This window comes from Oryx dammah, unplaced genomic scaffold, assembly GCF_014754425.2.
Source record: "Oryx dammah isolate SB20612 unplaced genomic scaffold, SCBI_Odam_1.1 HiC_scaffold_23, whole genome shotgun sequence".
Lineage (NCBI taxonomy): Eukaryota > Metazoa > Chordata > Mammalia > Artiodactyla > Bovidae > Oryx > Oryx dammah.
The window spans coordinates 60573889-60581865 of NW_024070207.1; the positions used below are offsets into that span (position 1 = coordinate 60573889).

At 39.8% G+C, this 7977-nt stretch overlaps 1 non-coding gene across 1 annotated transcript; it reads left to right on the plus strand.

The window, feature by feature from the left end:
• The first annotated feature begins 1034 nt into the window (after window positions 1–1034).
• On the plus strand, window positions 1035–1106 carry TRNAC-GCA. The gene has a single exon. It is a non-coding gene; the product is annotated as a tRNA-Cys (tRNA).
• Window positions 1107–7977: the final 6871 nt, after the last annotated feature.

A 7977-nucleotide genomic window follows, 5' to 3' on the forward strand; every position in this document is an offset into this window, starting at 1 on the left:
ACCTGATGTGAAGGGCTGACTCATTTGAAAAGACCCTGATGCTGGGAAAGATTGAAGACAGGAGGAGAAGGGGAAGACAGAGGATGAGATGGTTGGATGACATCACCGTCTTAATGGACATGAGTATGAGTAAACTCTGGGAGTTGGTGATGGACAGGGAAGCCTGGTGTGCTACAGTCCATGGGGTCACAAAGAGTTGGGCACAACTGGGTGACTGAACTGAACTGAACTGATATATAAGTATATTTAAAACCACAATGAAATATCCCTTATATTGGATCTTCTGTTTTAGAACAGAGACTTCCAGCAGAAGTCCCTGGATGAGAAAAATGAAGCCTGTAACCCAGGTTGCTACTGGCAAGTATCATATAAACATAGGAGGAAATTGCTTTAGGATGCTGTGGAGAACAGATTTGAGAACCCCCCGCCCCTGCAAAATTAACAACCTAATGGTATCTTAGAGCTGTTGAATCAACCAACTCTGAATCTCTTCCTATCTCTAGTATCCTTATTAAGATAAAAATATCCTTATTGTTTATGCTTCTTTGAGTCAAGTTTTCCACTACCTGTTGGTAAAATCATTCTGATATATAAATACAATGTGCAAAGCAGTCTCTTAGTAGTAGTGGTATTATAGAGGCTTTATTTCTTTTTTAGAACTTGCTAGCTTTTCCAAATGTTTTACAGCAGAGATGAATTGCTGCCAGAATTAGGAAAGAAAAATAAAGGTTCCTTTAAAATAATATTTCACATTATAAAATAAGCAAATATTCATTGTTTGAAATATGGGAAACAGTAAAACACAAAACAAATAAAAATTCTTATAAATACATTATTTCAAAATGTATTTTTTTGTTGTGTTCTTCTAGTCTTTTTTCTATGTAGGCATATTTTTTACAAAAATGAAATCACCTTTTTCATGACGTGCTTTTCCACTTGTTAATTTATTATTTATGAACATTAGACATGACATTAAATCTATGTTGTAATATTAATGGCTGCATAATTAGTTCACATTATGGGTAAATTGGGCTTCCGTGGTGGCTTAGATGGTAAAGCGTCTGCCTGCAATGCAGGAGACCCAGGTTCGATTCCTGGGTAGGGAAGATCCCCTGGAGAAGGAAATGGCAATCCAATCCAGTACACTTGCCTGGAAAATCCCATGGATGGAGGAGCCTGATAGGCTACAGTCCATAGGGTCTGGATAAAGTAATACATTCTTGGATATTTGGGTTGATCTTTACCCAAAAATGGAATTGCTAGATCATATGGTAGATGAACTTTTAAAATTTTGAGGACTCGCTCTTTTTTTTTTTTTTTTTTTTGGCTGTGCCACACGGCTTCCAAGTCCCCAACCAGGGATCGAGCTGTACCCCCTGCAGTAGAAGAGGGGAGTCTAACCCTCTTGGTCTAACTGGACTATTAGGGAAGTCCTTCTCTTGTCTTCTTCTTTTTTTTTTTTTTTTTAAAGATTTTATTTATTTATTTTTGGCTATGCTAGGTGTTCATTGTTGTGCAGGTTTTCTCTAGTTGTGGATAGTGGGGGTTATTTTCCAGTTGTGCTCCACAGGCTTCTCACTGTGGTGGTTTCTCTTGTTGCAGAGCATGAGTTCTACGCTGCATGGGCTTCAGTCATTGTGGTGTGTGGGCTCAGTAGTTGTAACTCCAGGGCTTTAGAGCACAAGCTCAATAATTGTGGTGCACAGGTTTAGTTGTTCTGTGACATGTGGGAGCTTCCTGAACCAGGGACTGAACGTGTGTCTCCTGCATTTGCATGCGGATTCTTTAGTACTGAGCAACCAGGGAAGCCCCCTTGTCTTCTTGATGATAACCATTCTAACAGGTAAGAGGTGATATCTCATTGTGGTTTTGATTTGCATTACTCTGATGATTAGTGATGTTGAGAATCTTTTCATTCATTTGTTAGCCATTTGAATATCATATTTGGAAGGATATATATTTATTTCATCCATTAACTTTTAATTAGACTGTTAGTTGTTGTTATTGAGTGTTACGAGTTCTTTTTTGAATATTAACCCCTTATTTGATAGATGGTTTAGCAAATTTTTCTTCCATTCTGCAAGTTGCCTTTTTATCTCATTGACTGTTTCTTTTGCTATGCAGAAGCTTTTATGTTTGATGCAGTCCCACTGGTTGATTTTTGATGTTTGTGCTTTTGGTGTCATATCTAAGAAATCATGGCCATGACCAATGTCAAGGAATTTCCTTGGATTTTCCTCTAGAAGTTTTATGGCATCATGTCTAATGTTCAAGTCTTTAAACCCATTTCAAGTTAATTTTTCTGAATGGTGTGAAATAGGACTCATTTTCATTGTTCAGCATTTCTACCCATTGTAGCTGTGGAAATGAATAGAAATGCATCAGAGAAAACTTATCATCACCTATACTGCAGGACTTGCCAATCTATAGTCAACACAATATTTGTAAACAAAATCTTATTTTAACACAGCCACTTCATTTCTTTGCACATTATCTATGGCTGCTTTTGCAGTACAAAACAATTATGAGTAGTTGAGTAAGAGAGTGTATGGCCTGTAAATCCTAAATTATTTACTATCTGGACTTTCAGAGAAAATATCTCTTTTAGGAAAAAAAAAAAGCCGTTTCTAAGGGAGTCACTTCAAATTTTATCTAATTTAAATATAAATAAAGCTGATAGAAAATTTTGGTGTTGCAAATGCCATGCTTAAAAAGAAAGGTGTTAGCCCACTTGGAATGTCTATTTGACTTTGATTTATAATAAAATAAACCTGTTTATTTTAGATTCTAACTAGTCTGCTTTATTTAACATTGCCAGAAATAGAAAGTGACTAATTACCATACTTCTTATTGTTTAAATAATAAAAATTAGCAGGGTATACTATGGATGAACTGTAACACCTTTGATTCATATGTGTATTTATAGTCTTTTTAAATCTTTTGCAGAATTACCTATACAGAAGCATATGAAAATTTTAATATTTTGGTTTTGTTTTTAAAAAGGAGAGGGAGAACAAAATAGAAAGGTAGTCATGGTTACTCTACTCACAAGTAATTAATTTCTACTAAAGAATGATATTGGCAAATATCAAGCTTTTTGTATAGCTACACAAATGCACATTTGGTGGGTCTTGAACAGAGATCTGATAGGATAGAAAACCAGGGGAAATACCCTCCCAATGATTTCTCCCTATCGTAAGAGTAAGAATGGCTATTTGAAAATAGATAACTGTTTTCTTTGGATAAAACCTGTTAGTAGTTCATGGCCTGACAGTTAATTCTAACCCTCTCCTTCAAGAATGCCCCAAGAGTATATTCATCAAGGAGACTGAAGGCTTCTTTTGGGATGCATATGCCTGACCTGCCCATCAGGAATTCATAATCCCAGTGCTAATGGTTATCTGAATTTAAAAAAAAAATTGTTCATCACTATTAATTTTAGTTCACATACATTAAAATTAAGTGTTTTAGTTGTGAATTGGTCTATGAATTTTAATGCATGAATGAATTCTTGAAATCACCACCATTATAGGATAAAGAACAATTCCAATGCTACCCACTTTGTATTCAGACCTTCTTCTCGGTACTAATGCATGATATTCATTGTCTCTATAGACTTATCTTTTCAATAAATTCATAAACAGAATATCATGTATCTTTTGGGTCGGCATTCTTTAACTTAATAAAATGCACTTAAGCTTCATTCATCCATATATAAATACATAATCCATTCCTTTTTTACTGCTGAGTAGAATTTCATTGTATGGATGTGTAATTGTTGAAAAACATCTGGGCTGTTTTCTGTTTGGGGCACTTATGATTAAAACCATAATAAATATTTGTGTGCACTCTTCTCTGTAAACATAAGTTTTAACTTCTTTAGGATAAATACCTGGAAATGGGATTGATGGATGTCATGGCAACTCTATATTAACTTTCATAAGAAACTGCCAAAATGTTTGTCAAAGTGGCTGCACCTACTCCATTCTTCCACCAGCAGCGGTACAGTGTCTCAATTGTTCCTTATCCTTGTCAGCACCTGCTCCTGCTGCTCAGTCACTAAGTTGTGTCCATTTCTTTGCGATCACATGGACTGAAAACTCCAGACTCCTCTGTCCTCCACTATCTCTCAGAGTTTGCTCAAATTCATGTTCATTGAGTTGGTGACAATATCTAATCATCTCATCTTCTGCCTCCTTTTCCTTTTGCCTTCAATCTTTCCAAGCATCATGGTCTTTTCCAGTGAGTCAGCTCTTTGCATGAGATGGCCAGTATTGGAGTTTCAGCATCAGTCATTCTGATGAATATTCAGGGTAGATTTCCTTTAGGAGTGACTGGTTTCATCTCCTTGCTGTCCAAGGGATTCCCAAGAGTCTTCTCCAACACAACAGTTCAAAAGCATCAGTTCTTTGGTGTGTAGGCTTCTTTATGGTCCAACTCTCACATCCATTCATGACTACTAGAAAAACCATTGCTTTGACTATATGCACCTTTATTGGCAGAGTAATGTCTCTGCTTTTTAATATGCTGTCTAGGTTTGTCATAGCTTTTCTTCCAAGAAGCAAACATCTTTTAATTTCATGGCTGCAGTCACCATCGGAGAAGGTAATCTTGGAGTGGTAATCCCACTCCAGTAATCTTGCCTGGAAAATCCCATGGACAGAGGAGCCTGGTAGGCTGCAGTCCATGGGGTCACTAAGAGTCGGGCACGACTGAGCGACTTCCCTTTCACTTTTCACTTTTCATGCATTGGAGAAGGAAATGGCATCCCACTCCAGTATTCTTGTCCGGAGAATCTTGGCGACAGAGGAGCCTGGTGGGCTGCTGTCTATGGGGTCGCACAGAGTCATACACAACTGAAGTGACTTAGCAGCAGCAGCAGCAGCAGTCACCATCTGCAGTGAATTTGGAAACCAATAAATTAGTCTGTTACTGTTTTCATTATTCCCCCATCTATTTGCCCTGAAGTGATGGGACTGGATGCTATGATCTTAGTTTATTAAATGTTGAGTTTTAAGCCAGTTTTTTTCGTCTCCTCTTTCACCTTCATCAAGAGGCTCTTTAGTTCCTCTTTGCTTTCTGCTGTAAGGGTGGTGTCATATGCACATATGAGGTTATTGATATTTCTCTCAGCAGTCTTGATTCTGGCTTGTGGCTCATCCAGCCCAGCATTTTGCATGATGTACTCCACGTTGGCCTGCAAGGAGATCCAACCAGTCGATCCTAAAGGAAATCAGTCCTGAATATTCACTGGAAGGACTGATGCTGAAGCTGAGACTCCAATACTTTGGCCACCTGCTGAGAAGAATCTACTCATTGGAAAAGATCCTGATGTTGGGAAAGACTGAAGGTGGGAGGAGAAGGAGATGACAGAGGATGAGATGGTTGGATGGCATCATCGACTCAATGGACATGAATTTGAGTAGGCTCCAGGAGTTGATGATGGACAGGGAAGCTTGGTGTGCTGCAGTCCATGGAGTTGCAAAGAGTCGGACATGACTGAGCACCTGAACTGAACTGGACTGACTCCACCTGCATATTTGAGGTTGTTGGTATTTTCCCCAGCAATCTTGATTCCAGTTTGTGTTTCATCCAGCCTGGCATTTTGTATGATGTACTCTGCATATAAGTTAAATAAGCAGGGTGACAATAAACAGTCTTGACACTCCTTTCCCAAATTTAAACCAGTTTTTCCATGCAAATTTCTAACTGTTGCTCCTTGACACACATACAGATTTCTCAGGAGACAAGTAGGGTGGTCTGGTATTCCTAAGTTTTTAAGAATTTTTCACAATTTGTTGTGATCCACACAATCAAAGGCTTTTCATAGTCAATGAAGCCGAAGTTCATGTTTTTCTGGAATTCTCTTGCTTTCTCTATCATCCAATGGATATTGGCAATTTGATCTCTGGTTCCTCTGCCTTTTCTAAACCCAGCTCGTACATCTATAATTTCATCATTGGTTCACACACTGGTGTAGCCTAGCTTGAAGGATTTTTAGCATAAACTTATTAGCATGTAAAATGAGTGTAATTGTGTCATAATTTGAACATTCTTTGGCACTGCCCCTCTTTGGGATTGGAATGCAAACTGACCTTATCTAGTCCTGTGTCCACTGCTGAGTTTTCCAAAATTGCTGTCATATTGAGTGCAGCACTTTAGCACTATCCACTATTGTCTTTCAGAATTTTAAATGGGGGGGGGGGCAGTCCTAAGATGGCGGAGGAATAAGACAGGGATACCGCTTTCTCCCCAACAAATTCATCGAAAGAACATTTGAATGCCGAGCAAATTCCAGAAAACAACTTCTGAATGCTGACAGAGGACATCAGTCACCAAGAAAGGCAGCCCATTGTCTTTGAAAGGAGGTAGAACAAAATATAAAAGATAAAAAGAGAAACAAAAGAGTTAGGGATGGAGACCCATCCTAGGGAGGGAGTCTTAAAATAGAAGTCTCCAAACACCAGGAAACAGTCTCTCCAGCAGGTCTGTCGCGAGCCTCGGAATCTCAGAGGGCAACATAACTGGGAGGAAAAATAAATAAATAATTAAAACCCATAGATTATGTGCCTAACAGCAACTCCCAGCGGAGCAGCAGCCCAGAGGCTCGCATCTGGGCTGGACAGTGAGGCACGGGCTGCATTGTTTAGGGTAAGGACCGGGCCTCAATGCCCCGAGGGCAATCTGAGGGAACTAGCTTGAAATAGCAACCCAGATTGTGGGATAGCTATCCCGTGAAACGCCCTAACCTAAGACACCACCAGGCCTGCTCACAGAACAAAGGACTGAGCATAGCTAGCCAGCTGAGGACAGGCCCATCCCCTACCAGAGACAGGCAGGCGAGGGCAGCCAGAGCCGGAATTGGGCAACGTGGCCCCAGAGAGGCATCCTATACCAAACTGCAAGCAGACTTTGTTGCTAACCAAGACTTCTTGGGATTCTGGACGGTTGACATCTGCCAGGAAGGTCACAGCCAGAGATCAGCTCCCCAGAAGAGACACACGGCATACCTGAGAAGATGCTCCTGTTGTACACCCAGAAAACTGAGCCGCTGGGACAAGGGAGGAGATAAGTCACAGCCTTCAACTGGGGGCAACGGTGCTCGCTAAGCACCTGGTCACCTGAGCTGCTCGGACCTGGGAAGGGCACAAAACGCAGGTCCAACCAAGTCTGCACCTTTGTGAAGTACCCAAGAATCTGAGCTTGAGTGGCTTAGACCTGGGGAGTGCATACAACCCAGGGTCAGCATCAGACAGTTCCCAGCAGAGCAACCTAGAGCCTGAGCTGTGTAGACTGGGAAAGCACACAGGCTGTGAGCGGGGCAAACCCAGTGTGGCTGAATCACTGTGAGTACATGCCAGTGATATTTGTTTGCAGTGTTCCCCCCTCCTCACAGCACGACTGAACAAGTGAGCCTAAAAAAAGTGACCACCACAGCCCCGCTTGTGTCAGGGCGGAAATTAGACACTGAAGAGACCAGCAAACAGAAGAAGCTAAAATAAACAGAAGGAACTGCTTTGGAAGTGACAGGTGTAATAGATTAAAACCGTGTAGTTAGCACCAACTACATAGGAAGGGGCCTATAGACCTTGAGAAGTACAAGCTGGACCAAGGAACTATATGAAAATGAATTAACCCCACACTGTCTGCTACAGCTCCAGAGAAAGTCCTAGATATATTTTTACTATTATCATTTTTTAATTAAAAACCAATTTATTTTAAAGTCCCCAATTACTCCTTTAATTTTCATTTTTATAACCTACTATTACCTTGCAAAAAAAGACCCTATTTTTAAAGGAAACTTCATAAACATATATTTTATAATTTTTGTGACTTTTTTAAAAAATATTGCATTTTTGAGAATCTAACCTCTACTCTAGATTTTTAATCTTTGCTTTTTGGTATTTGTTATCAACTTTGTACCTTTAAGAACCCAATCTTCAGTACCCATTTTTACTTGGGAGCAGATTAGGTCAG